Source organism: Dasypus novemcinctus, chromosome 17 (assembly GCF_030445035.2).
Source record: "Dasypus novemcinctus isolate mDasNov1 chromosome 17, mDasNov1.1.hap2, whole genome shotgun sequence".
Lineage (NCBI taxonomy): Eukaryota > Metazoa > Chordata > Mammalia > Cingulata > Dasypodidae > Dasypus > Dasypus novemcinctus.
The window spans coordinates 55,625,619-55,639,783 of record NC_080689.1 but is presented as its reverse complement, the minus strand read 5'-3'; the positions used below and the strand labels follow the sequence as shown (position 1 = coordinate 55,639,783).

The 14,165-nt window shown below is 36.3% G+C and overlaps 1 non-coding gene across 1 annotated transcript; it reads left to right on the top strand.

The window, feature by feature from the left end:
- The first annotated feature begins 12,531 nt into the window (after nucleotides 1–12,531).
- On the top strand, nucleotides 12,532–12,719 carry LOC111759588 (U2 spliceosomal RNA). Its single transcript, XR_002793523.1, has one exon. It is a non-coding gene; the product is annotated as a U2 spliceosomal RNA (small nuclear RNA).
- The last annotated feature ends 1,446 nt before the right edge of the window (nucleotides 12,720–14,165 follow it).

Here is a 14,165-nt window from a genome sequence, read left to right as displayed (position 1 = left end):
CCCATTTGGTAGACAGACGCCCTATCCACTGGGCCAAGTCCGCCACCTCTTTGTAGTTCTTTTCTTTCCCTTTTTGAATGGTCTGTTTATCTTCTTTGTCAATTTGTCTGTCAGGGCTATTTTGGCTTTTAAAATTCAGAGTCCTCTTTGTTAAATGAAGGAATATGTAAAGCCAACATAGATGAGGTCTTTAAAAAATATGAATGGAATTAAAAATGCTCATAAAATAAGAAGGCAAAACTAAAAACACTTATAATAATTATGTGTATATTTGAGTACACCTGGGGGGAAAAATCAATGCAAATGCCCAAATACATCGTGGTTATAAGATAGTAATTGTTTTTCCTTCTATTTTTCTATAGAAGTGCACTATATCTTTTCACTAGACAAAGGTTATTTTGAGAAATGTCTTTTCTTACATCTCAACTTCTTTTTTTTTCTTAAATTTTTAAAAAGCTATAGTCTCATTGAAACTGGTGGGAATATGTAAGTTTGGAGGCTAAGGGCAATTGAAAAAGTACTTCTTGAAGAAATTTTTCTTTTGTGAAACCAAAAATTCCTGATAAGATGGTTGGGAAGGGCAGAGAGCAGATGCTGTCCCCTAAGTGGGTTTTCCTGTGGCTGAACTGCATTGAAAACTCACTTCTCAGGTGTCTGTGGTATCATGTTCTAGGCTATGCTGAAATTTTGCATGGTGGCATTTCTGTATAGTCTTCTGCCTGACAAGTTGCCAAGTGAGAAAAGCATATAAATTTTTACCTAGATGCCTATTTTTAAAAAGCTTGCTCTTAATTTAAAACACCTTTTTACACACAGTGAACCTGTGAATTATATTTGGCCATTTAAATAAATAAAACTATAGTTTGCAAAAGCTAATAAGGAGAAAAGCTTGTGAATTCCTCTGTTTAGGTAGATCACCAGCTGAAGACTGACTGTTCTGACCCTGCCATTTTACCCAAACCCCACAGCTTACCTGATGCTACCACACTTCAGTTACAGATACATACCAGACTATAGTAAAAACAACATCTTGGATGGTGAAATTAAAAGTCTCAATGAAGAGTGATTTCCAAGAATGTTGTAGGAGCATGCATTTTAGAAATCCCTCTAAATCTCCAGGGCAGATAGGAAATGGTCAGGAGAATTTCATAGAAAGAATTCATTATTTCTCAGTAGTGTAAGTATTTGGTTTTCTACAGTTTAGTAGTCAGTTCTCTATGACAGTATATTTTGAAAATCAGGATTTTGTCTTCACGTTCATGATAACATTCCTGGATTAGGTAAAGGAAAAAGGCCCGCGTTGTTCTTCAGATGTGCAAATTTATGAACCTGAGTGAAGCAGGGCATGTTGGGATTTAAGGGGCCAGTGAATAATATTTCTGCTCCTGCCCAAATCCCTTGGTTTGGACATGTTGAGTGAGCCATATAGGAGTGTGACAAACTGAGAAAAGTCAGATTTGAAAAAAAAACCCTACAAAATGCTGGTAGGAAAATAAAGTTTAACCTAGGCTAGCTAAAACCCATCTCACCTGCGTAATTGAAAAAACTCATCTACCTTAGGTCTCCCAACCTAGGAATCCGTGAGTCCTGAGCATAGACTATCTGAAACAGAAAGAGAACCCAGCTGGGGTTCTTTCCAAACTTCTCAAACTTGGTCCTTTTTACCATTCCCACCCATCAGGAAAGCCCAACTTCCTTTCTTTGGGGAATGTGGAGGAGGGGAAGAGAGAAAGACGCCTGACCTTCTCTCACTTTTGCCTCCTGTGAATGGAAGCTCCTTCGCCTCTGGAAATGAGTAGGGATGAGCATCCTCTTCTCACAAATAAACATAGCAAAAATGTGGTTGAAAAGCAAAGATACGGGATCTGAGGTGTGATTTGGGGCCCTCTTAGAGTGTGCCTAACTGGCATCCTTAGGATTGACTTCCGGGGGAAGTTCGCATTGTGTTTGCAAGATGATAATTCCTTCCTGTCCTCCAGACCCAAAACAAAAAGATTTCTGTAGTGCTCATTAAATAGTACTTGATAAAGTTGGTGAAGACAGAAGGCACTGAATCTCTTGAGAGAAAGATCCTATCACACCCTTCTGGATTTATGGCCATAAGGAACACCAGAGGGTACATTTCTCAAAAGCTCACTCCTGCTCCCTAATTTGCAGGGAAGTGGATTGGGAGGGTGCGTGGTCAGCCAAGGAAGGAACCGTGAAGAGCTCATTCTAGAGCGTCAATGCCTCCATTACTTCCATGGAGAGTGACTTGCCAAAAAGTGGGAAAATTACCCAGACTCACAATTTTGTTTTTCTCTCTTTGGGAAGAAGAAGGGAAATAGCCCAGAATAGAATCACTCAGAGGGTATGGGCTCCAACCACAAGCTGAGATTTTACAGAAAGAAAAGAGAGAGAGAGAAAAAAAGGGTCTTTTTCTAATGACCCAAGGAAGACAGAGTGGAAGCCCCCATCAGGTTTCTCCTAGTCTCCACTGTGGATTAATATCACCATTGCCAGAGCCCTAAAGTTTTGCCTGTTTAAACATCACTCCCCCGATATTCCTCCATGCTCCAGCCTCTTGTGTTGGGAGAAGGGTAGCAGCTCTTCTAGAGATGTGGGTGAGCTGGGGAAGAAATAGTACTGCTGTCTTCTGAAGAAAGTAGGTGTTGGCTGTTCCCTAAATTGGGAGCAGAATCTAAAATTCATGACTGTGTCCCATAGGGGGAAGGTAAACGTCTAACTAGGCAGAATGAATCCAAGTGGGGAGATATAAAGCATCATTACAGAAAAAGAGGCAGATTCAGTTCACCAATTGTGGATGATTCAGCTTCCAGCAAGCTCACTACCTACCTTAGATGACAAAAATGCAGAACCTAAAACAGAGTCCTTAACATTCAAACTTCAAATTGGAGGAGTCTAAAAACAGAGCCCACGTATGGGATTGAAGGCCCCCCTCAATTAAAGGTGGAGTGGACATCACCATCACAGAGTCCTCAGGATTGGGGAGCAATCTATAGACTGAAGTAGACTTACTAATATTCTACTATAGATTTATTGTGATTCTAGTAATGGAAGAAAGATCACTGATGTGGAGGCAGTGGCCCCAGGAAGTTCTGGTGGTAAGGAGAGGGAAAAGCAGATGTAATATGGGGCCATTGCTGGGACTTGGGAACCGTCCTGAATGACATTACAATGACAGGTACAGGCCATTACATATCCTGCCATAACCTAGAGTTGAATGTAAACTCTACAATGTAAACTATAATCCATGCTTAGTGACAATGCTCCAAAATGTGTTTATCAATTGCCATGAATGTACCATGTTAATGAAAGCTGTTGCCAATTTGGGAAAATGTGGGAGGTGTGGGGATGGGGGTATATGGGAATCCCCTATATATTCTACATAACCTTTATGTAATCTAAGTATCTTTTGAAAAATAAAAAATAATTTTAAAAAATAAAAAAAAAATAAAAAAATAAAAACAGAGCCCAGATAAGGAAGTGCAGGGAGTCAATAAGAATCCACCTATATCATATGCAGACCAACAAAAATATAAACCTGTGTTCATCAAATGACAGTAATCTGAAAGAAAACGAGCTAGCTCTATTAAAACACTCAGTGCTCCATAATGTGTTTGCTGAGTGCGATGAGTGTGCCACAATGATGGGGGAGGTTGTTAGTGTGGGAGGAGTGGGATGGAGGGATGGGGGGCATACAGGAACCTCTTATGTTTTTTTATAATGTAACCTTTTTTGTGATGTATGTATCTTCAAAAAAATACAATTTACAAAAATGATGGGAGTAGGGGGGTGGGGGGTGGGTTACATGGGAACCTCTTACTTTTTAAAAATGTAACATTCTATGTGATCTATTAACTTTAATTAAAAAAAACACTTTAGGAAAGAAAGATACATAATAGGCTAGTGGTAGAAAAATGCCTTCTGGAAAAAGATACACTATAGCAAATGGAATAATAATATAAGTGATATCTATTGTCAAAGAAATTAAAGAGAACATTAAATCTTGGAAAAAAGTGACCAAAGTATATAAGATAATATTTATGTCATAAAAGAGAAAATTGAAGAGTAAATAAAATAAAGAATTACTCAAGGCTCTTATAGACCTACTACATGTGTTAGAGGGAGAAAGAAACAGAATCGATGAGGTAGAAAAATCAATCTGATAAATGGAGAAATGAATTGAATGAAAGGCAAAGAGATGAAAAATTAGAGACAAAGTAATATATATATATTTATAATATATTTATAATATAATATATAATATATATAAATGGTGGAAAGCCAATAAAATGAACCCCTCTTATTCCTGAAAAAAATAAAGAGTAACATAAATAGGAACAAAAACAATACTCAGCAATATAATAGGAGAAACTTTTCTGAAGTAAAGAACTATCTCCAATTCAAAAGGGCAGACAATGTTGCAGAAGTAGTTCATTCAGAATGATCACCTGAGGTGATATCCTCATGAAATTACCCAAAGATTTAAAATCGAATCCTTTGGACATTTGGCAGAAAAACAATTCACCTCCAAATTGAAGATTACAGTGCTCCCAGATTTTTTTCATAGCAGCTTCCATTATCAAAGTGGAACAATGTCTACAAAGTTATGAGGACAGAAACATTGTAACCCCAAAATTTTATGCCTACTGTATAAAAGTCAGAGGAAAACATTCTGAAACATGTAAAAATACATTCCAGGAATGTAGCAACAATAAGCTTTCCTTGAGAATGCTACTTAGTAAAGAAATCTAACCAAGCAACTGGTGAATGAAAATGAAGAACTCAGGCATGAAAGACTGATGGAGAGCATTGGAACTATTTAAATATAGAAACAAGACAAAACAACTGTAGGAATGTTAATAGCAAACAACTAGAGTTATTCTAAGTGATTACCAACAGGTGACTGGGTAAATACAATCAACAGCAATGAAAGTAAATGAGGAGCATCACAGATAAATCTTTTAAACAATGTTGGGAGGAAAAGACAAGTTGCCAAGATACATAGCATCTATATAAATATTAAAAATATGCAAAATTGCTGTGTATTGTTTATGGCTACACACATATGTACGGAAAAAATGTAAAAACCAGTGCTTAAGAATCTCAATGCTAATTTGTGTATGGTGCTTAACTTTGTGGTGGGGGAGACACAAGGGGTTCAACTATATCTAAAATTTTATTTCTTATTAAAATTGTTTGTTCGAGTAAGGCCATGTGTCATCATTTGCCAAAGCTGGGTAATGGGTATTTATCACTTTTTGATTCAACAAGAAGCCTGGTGTTTTGAATTGCCACATGAACTTGGATGCTTACCCCCTGGGCTTCTTGCTTTCTAAGGTAAAATACCTGTATGTGTTTAAGTCACTGTTGGATTTCCTGGAAATATATACATTATTAATTTGTATATCTTTACATAAAAAGGCTAGATAGAATATATATAAGAAGAAAATGACACTCAAATTAATGATAAAAAAGATAAGTTTTTTGTAAAAAATTAAAGAATTGTGCTAGATGAATATGAAGACAAGTTTGAAATTCGATTGGAAGTAGATTTATGTATTTATATATATTTTTTTCATGGGTAGAAATACTCAAAATTGTCAATATACTCATTGTCACTAAATTACTCAATGACATGCCCACAAGAATACCAACAGAATTTACAAGAAAAATAAGTGCAAATACCCATGATGAATTGTAAAAGAAAATAAAAAAAAAAGGATTTGGCCTTGCCAGCCATTGCAACTAATCAAAAAAAAAAAAAAAAAAAAAAAATTAAAAACAGTATGGTACTGATAATAGGCATAGACAGATGTGAACTAGAACAGAACTGACTAAAGTTGGCCCAGGTATTCACTGGGGTGTGAAAATTTGGCATACCTAATCACTAGGGAATAAATAGTCCAGTTATAAATGACATGGAAAAAAGTGGGATTTCTACATTAGTCTTTATCCCCAAATAAATCCCACATTTTTAAACTGTATAAGCAAAACAAAACAAAAAAACCCCCAAACCATAATTATGGTATCAGAAATATACATTATACATAACTTAGAAGCTAGAAAAGAGAAGATTGCTCCTGATACTTTTCCTTCATTTGAAAGTATTACTAGTACCTTGTACATAGGAAGCAGGCCCTCAAATCACTGAGCTGCACCTGCTCCCAAGAAGGGCATTTCAGACTTTTTCTTTTGTTTTTGTTTTGATTTTTAGAAGGTGACTGAACCTGGAACTCTGTACATGGGAAGCAGGCACTCAACTACTAAGCTATTATCCATCCGCTCCCCTATGCTTTTTAGTAGTTGTTCAATGTTTGTTTCTCCATTTTATTTTAAAAGCTTAAGCAGAGTCAATGTTTGTCTGTTTTGGTTGCCACTGTAACCTTAGCACAAAGTAAATACACAATAAATATTTGTTAAATAATGGATAAATGGCATTTGGATAAAAATGAAATATTCTTTGCTGCATGAAGCATCATAACCAAAGATAAAAGCCAACAAACTAGGAGGGTATGGTTTACAATATGGACAAAGGGTAATTTTGTTAATAACAATTTATCTTGCAAATGAGAGCAAAAATAATTTAATCTAATAGAAAAGTGGACACAGGAAGGAATAAGTTGATTAAGAAAAAATTTCCAAATGATGTCTATCATAAGAGAAATGTTCAAGTTTACTCATAATTAGAGAATTACAAATAAAAACAACAATGGCTCATCTCAAATATTAGGTTGGCAAGGATAAAAGACATAAAAAGACATAGTTATTGGTAAGAGGTGGAGGAAAAAGGAATTTTCATTCATTATTAGTAAGCACCTAAATTGGGAGAATATTTGAGGCCAATCTGTGAGTATTCTTTTTAAGTGTTAAATGTCCTTGAACTTAGTGTTCAAGAAGGTTATTCTGTAGATATACTTGCCAAGGGAGCAAAGATATATATAAAATAATTTTCATTGTAGCATTGTTTATAATAGTAAAACACTGTAAAAAAGTTTTAAAAAGTCTTTTACTGGAGGACTTATTAAGTAATTACAGTATATCTATAAAGTCGAATATCAGTCATGAAATGAATTAAGCAAATCTATTTGTAATGAAAGGAAAGAGGAGAATTATATACCCTGAAGTGAGAAAAGCAAGTTGCATAAAGTATCACATGCTATCATTTAGAGCAAAATTCTATATGTATGAGTGTTCATAGAAAATTCCTGGAAAGGCTCTTTCACAAAGTTCTGTACTTTTTAATTTCTCCTTTTTAAAAAATATAAAAAAACTATTACTTTGATAAGAAGATATTAAAAATTAATTGGCATACATACATAAAATTATATTGCTAAAACTATCAATAATACTAATATTTCCTTATTTAACTTTTGGATAAATGTAATGTTTATCATAATTTTACTTTCTAATTTTAATTTCGGATTCTAATTTGTATTGTGCTCTTAGTTCATTTCAACCTATTTCTTCTTTGGTATCTTCTGATTTATTATATATTACTTGCTTATAAAGACTATAATAAACCACTTCCTTCACAGTCTTTTCTTATTTTAAGGATTATTTTCCAAAAGGCATCAGTCTTTTTTTTTTAATGTGGAAAAATGAGAATTAATCACTCCCCAAATCAATTACAAGTATGATTAAAAGAGCTGAATGTCTCCATTCTGGTTTTAGAGATTTTCTAACTTTCACATAAATAATAAAGTCATTAATTCATTTAATAAACATTTAAAGTAATTGTGATATGATTTTAAGGTTGAAAATTTCAGTGTAAAAATGTCAGCAACATAGAATATAAATCTTCTCACATTTTTTTTTTTTAAAGATTTATTTATTTATTTAATTCCCCCCCTCCCCTGGTTGTCTGTTCTTGGTGTCTATTTGCTGCGTCTTGTTTCTTTGTCTGCTTCTGTTGTCGTCAGCGGCACGGGAAGTGTGGGCGGCGCCATTCCTCGGCAGGCTGCTCCCTCTTTCACGCTGGGCAGCTCTCCTTATGGGGTGCACTCCTTGCGCGTGGGGCTCCCCCACGCGGGGGACACCCTTGCGTGGCACGGCACTCCTTGCGCGCATCAGCGCTGCGCATGGCCAGCTCCACACGGGTCAAGGAGGCCGGGGGCTTGAACCGCGGACCTCTCATATGGTAGACGGACGCCCTAACCACTGGGCCAAAGTCCATTTCCCAATCTTCTCACATTTTCAAATAAGAAATTAAAATCACTTTAAACTGGAAAAGAAAGAAATTATATTTAAGCAACCCTCCTCCCCTTTTCAAATATTTTATCTCCTGGATCATGTGAACAATATATATTTTTCAGTGAAGTGGATGTATGGTCTTGTGAGGAAAATTTGAAATAGTAGAATTATATTTCTTTGTCATTCTGGGTATTCAAGGAAAAAATGTTTAAATGAGGGTAATTCAAATCACATTTAAATTCATTTTCTAATCTTGATTATAACTTATTATTGTTTTAATTTATTTTTTCTGTTGATGACTTCTTTATATTAATTTAAGTCAGAAATTATGATTTCAGCTTTGAAATCATAATTTCTGTTAAGTTGCTAAAAATTCCTCCAAAATCCCCAACACTATTAGCTCTCTGAAAACCTTTTGGATTTTTTCACCCGTTCAGAAACTGTATCTTTAAGCTTATAATTTTAATTCAAATAGAACAATTTTGGAGGAATGTAGACATCTGTGGGCTAGAACTAAGTTCTCTGTAGTGAGTGGTACAGAAGCTTAACAAACTCCTCCTGTTTATTTGAGATTTTCTAAGTAAAGGCATGGACCCCTTTCCCTTTGCTGAATTTTTAATCACTTCTTACCTTGTTCCCCCTCAGCGAGGGATTCCTCTCTGCTCTTACCTACACCACTCCCAGTCTCCCTCTCGGCTTCCATTTTGTTTATTTGTGAGCAGCGGTTCAACCTTGGTTCCTTCTGACCTGGGGCAGCCAGGACCTATTGGAATCCTTTGTTCAAAACAATAGGGTACTTTACAGGAATTAGAGGACCAGTAGTGAGCAAAAGAAGGCAAAGACAACTGAGAAAGAGAAATCCTTCCCACCATGAGGAATAGAAAGAACTTGGAATGTTCAAATTCCTATACTCAAACCAGGTAGGAAAGAAAATAGAGAAACATGAAACCATAGAATTTTAAAACTAGAGTAACATTTCAGAGGTCATCTAGTGCAAGTTAAACCTTTTACTTATGGATAAGGAAACTGAGCTCCCCAAAAGCTGATTTGCTCAAGGGCCCACTTATTTGGCTAGTAGCTAAACTGGAAGGAATGAGTACGAAAAAGTTGGCTCTCATCTTTTGTGAAGAGTATGAAAGAGGGAATTGGAAAAAGTACAGTTCTTTTGCTCAAATATTAGGTAGGATGGAGAAGTGGAATTCTGAAGCAATTTAAGTGTTTCATCTCATTTAAATTATAATTCTCTGAAGGCCGTGGCACCATTAAAAGAATAAGAGTATAGCAAAACAAAAGCATAGGAGAAGAGTAAGAATATTTAGGAAGATCAGTTTCCCCTCCCCCTTCTCAATCAGTTTCTACTTTGTATATGTCCTTCCCTCTGCCTCATTCTAACAATGGGGAGCTTGTGCTGTCAGCAGGTCCTAAATCTTCTAATCTGGCAGATTTCTACTCTTTCTCATCTAATTTAAAGCTACCTGATCTATTTAAAACCCAGGTAATCTGAGAATGTCTTAATTTACATATATCATATAAAATGCATGATTAGGGGAATAAGTGAAGTTTTGAAGTTATGCAGCCAGAGTTCTAATCCCAGCTCTTCTACGCCTCAACTGTGTGTGTGGCTTTGCACAACATTTTGAAACTCTGGGCCTCAGCTTCCTAATATGTCAAATGGAGAAGATGAGAGCAGAGCAGTAGCCACCCCATATTCTTGTCAGAATTAACATGTGATAACACATTAAATGTTAACTCAGTAAATAACTGAGAGATGTGAGAAGATGGCCTGACTCTCAAAGTGCCTGCTGTCCTGGAAACATTAATTCCAGTCCCAGCTAAATTGCCATACAACTCTGAGCAAATTTCTTGAACTTTCTTGCCTTCTATTTGCCTTCACTGTCAAATGGCACATTGGATAATATCCACCTTACTTTACATCACAGATATGTTATAGGAGCAAAAATTAGATCATATGTTGAAGGTACTTTTGAGAGTATATGAAGAATTAAAGAAATGGAGCTAAGATTATTATTGTCCTAGGGAATACGTCATTGATTCTTGTTTTTGGGTACCAAATGGGAACAAAGAGATCTTGTGTCCTGAAGACCTCCAGAACAGGAACATGTGACAGAAGGCCTTTCCTGAAATTCTCTCTGTCAGGAGTTTGGGGAAAAGCAAGCTGGGAGAATGATGGCATTCTCAAATCTCAGATTCATCCTTATAAACCTCTCTGTGAAAATTACACTTAAAAAAAAACTCAATTCTATTGCAGTATAATTGACATACAATAAAGAACACAGATTTAAAGTGTACAGTTTGATAAGTTTTGACTTATGTATAAACCCATGAAACCATCACCACAATCAAAAGTGTGAACACACCTATCACCTTCAGAAGTTTCCTTGTGCCCCTTTGTCATGCTCCCTGACCCCAGGGAATGACCCCAGGGAATGATGGATCTACTTTCTGCCACTATCAATTAGTTTGTGATTTTTAAAACTTTATATAAATGGAATCATATATACGTACCACATAGTATAATTATTTTGAGATTCACCCATGTTGTTGCATGCATTAGTAGTTTATTCCTTTTTATTGCTGAGTAGTATTTCTATATAATATTTTGTTTATCACTCACCTTTTGATAGATATTTAGGTTCTTTCCAGTGTGGGGCTGTTTTAAATAAAGCTCCTATGAACATTCATATATATATATATTTGTATGGACATATCATTTAATTTCTCTTGGGTAAATACCAATGAGTAGAATGACTGGATCATATGGTGATTGCATATTTACTTTATTTTTATTTATTTATTTTAAAGATTTATTTTATTTATTTCTCTCACCTTCCCCCATTGTCTGCTCTCTGTGTCCATTTGCTGTGTGTTCTTCTGTGTCTGCTTGCATTATCTGGTGGCACTGGGAAACTGCATCTCTTTTGTTGTTGTTGTGTCATTTTGCTGCATCAGCTCTCCATGTGTGCGGTGCACGTTTTTTTTATCACACAGGGTGGTTCTCCTTGTGGGGCACACTCCTTGTGCATGGGGCACCCCCGGGGCACCCCTATGCAGGGGTGCCCCCGTGTGGCATGGCACTCCTTGTGCGCGGCAGTATTGTGCATGAGCCAGTTCACCACACGGGTCAGGAGGCCCTGGGGATCGAACCCTGGACTCTCCATATGGTAGACGGGCACTCAATCAGTTGATCCACGTCCACTTCCTGCATATTTACTTTATGAAGAAAGAGCCCTACTGTTTTCCTAAGAGGCTGTACCATTTTACATTTTCTACCAGAGGTATATGAGAGCCTAGGTTCTACCACATTCTTGTTAGTACTTGGTATTGTCAGGCTTTCCAATTTTAGCCATTCTAATATGTATCTCATTGTGGTTTCAATTTGCACTTCCCTAATGACTAAAGATGTTGAGTATCCTTTCTTGAGCTTATTGGACATTTTCATACTTGTATTGGATAAATGTCTATTCATATCCTTTGGCCATTTAAAGATAGTCTTATTTATCTTTCTTATTGTCAAGTTGTAAGATTTCTTTATATATTCTGGATATTTTCTCCCATTCTGTGGATTGTCTTTTTACTTTCTTGATATTGTCCTTTGTAGTCCAAAAGTTTTAATTTTGATGAAATTCAGTTTATCTATTTTTCTTCTGTTGCTTGTACGTTTTGTGCTGTATCTAAGAAATCATTGCCTAGTCCAAGATCGCAAAGATTTTTCTTTTGAGTTTGTTTTGGTTCTTAGATTTATGTCTATGAAGTTTTTAGTAATTTTTATATGCGGTGTGAGGTGTGGATTAAAGTTCACTTTTTTTGCATATGAATAAGATTTTGTTCTAGCTTCATTATTGAAAAAAATCTATTCTTTCCTCATTGAATTGTCAAAAAGCAGATGTCCATGTATATTTGGGTCAATTTATGAATTCCCTATTTTTCATTGATCTGTTTATCTGTATGTGACTGCTACATTGCCTTGATTTCTGTAGCTTTATAACAAGTTATGAAATCAGGTAGTGTTAGTCCCCAGCTTCATTCTTCTTTTTCAAAATTGTTTTGGATATTTTAGGTCTTTTGCCTCTCCATATGATTTTTTAAGTCAATTTGTCAGTTTTTCCAAAAATCCCTATTGAAATTTTGTTTGGAATTGTGTTGAATCTATAAAAGACTTTGGGTAGAATTGATATATTAAAAATACTGAGTCTTCTGAGGCACGGATATGGAGTCAGCAATTTTTAAATAGTTTTCAGAGATAGTTTTCCACAGCTTTTGTTGGATATATCCCTATACAATTTGCTTTTTAAAAAATTTAAAAAATACAGTATTATCACTTCTGGGTCTTTTGGCAAAGATCAAGTGTAGTATCTGTTCTTATCTGTTTAATCTCTGGTATGTCCTCTATCTAAGGACTATATATTAAGCAGATTTTTGGAGCTAGGAGATGGAATAGGAGCCTATGCTGTCCACTCAACACAGTTACCTGTACTGCAGTACTTCTGGGAATGGTATACACCTCTCTTTAAAAAAATACAATATCTCTTACAACAATTTTAATTTTACAGAAAAATTCAGAAGATACTGTAGCGTTCCCATATATTCTGTACCTAGTTTCCCCATAATTCATATCTTCATTAGAATAGTACATTTGATAAAATTAATGAACTAACATTGATGCATTATTAGTAACTATAAAGTTATTATCAGTTATTATTAGCTATTAAGCCCATACTTTGTTCATTTTACCTTAATTTTTGCTAAATGCTCTTTTTCTGTTTCATGGACCAAAAGGTAGCCTCCATTGCCTAAAGTAGAAATGCCAGAACTGCACTGGTAAAATGTAAATGGAGCGGGGTGGGGGGAGGAATCCAAAGGCTTAGAGAGGTTAGAACGTTAGACAGGACTGATCATGTGAGACCTGCTCATTCATTCCAGGAATGTCCAGAAGACACACATTTCACCATAACTGTGAGGAATAAAATCAGAGCAGTTCCATTATCCTTGAAGAGCTCTGTGGTTACTCTTCTTTGTAGGTCACTTATTACTGTGGGAACTGCTGCCACTGAATGTAGATCCTTAACTACAATGGCAGTGATCAGTTCCCAGGTTGGCAGGAGCCAAGTGACAGCATGTAAGTGCCAAAGACAAGGTGGGCGTGACAACTATGAATGGATAGCAGAGTCAAAGCAGTAAACAGAACAGTCTGACTTACAGAATCCTATGGCATTGGCTAGTTGATCATGGGTACCCAGAAGTGAAATAGATGGGCAGTCTACTGAATTCTTACTTGATCTGTGTAAGTAGATCAAGGTCAAGTGAACAAAAGTCTAATTTGAATCACAGAAAGTCCTGACCTCTCAATCAATTCCTAGACTTCAGACCAGAACCCCTTGAATGAAGGGAAGGCTGAATTCCCTTGGGGATTCACTACCAAAGAGTTATACTGTTAATCTTCCCAGCTTTCCCCAAAGGGACTTATGGCCTTTTACCAGGGTGACTGTGCATTGGGGAAAAGAAAATGATTAGATATTTCAGGCATTAGTAGACACTGACTCTGAACTGACATTAATTCCCGGACACCCAAAACATCATTGTGGACCACCAGTCAGAGTAGGGACTATGGAGTTATGGTGATCAATCGCATTTTAGCTCAGGTCTATCTCCCAGTGGGTTCAGTGGATCCCTGAACACGTTCTGTGGTTATTTTCCCAGTTCTAGAATGCATAATCGATATAGGCATATTCAACAACGGTAAATTCCCCACATTAGTTCCCTGACTTGTAGAGGGAGGACTGTTATGGTTGGAAAGGTCAAGTGGCAGCCACTAAAACTGTCTAGCAAAATAGTAAATCATTCCTGGAGAGATTGCAGAGGTTAGTGCCACCAAGGACTTGAAGGAGGCAGGGTGGGTGATTCCCATCATGTCTCCATTCAGTTCTCCTATTTGGCTGTACAGAAAAGAG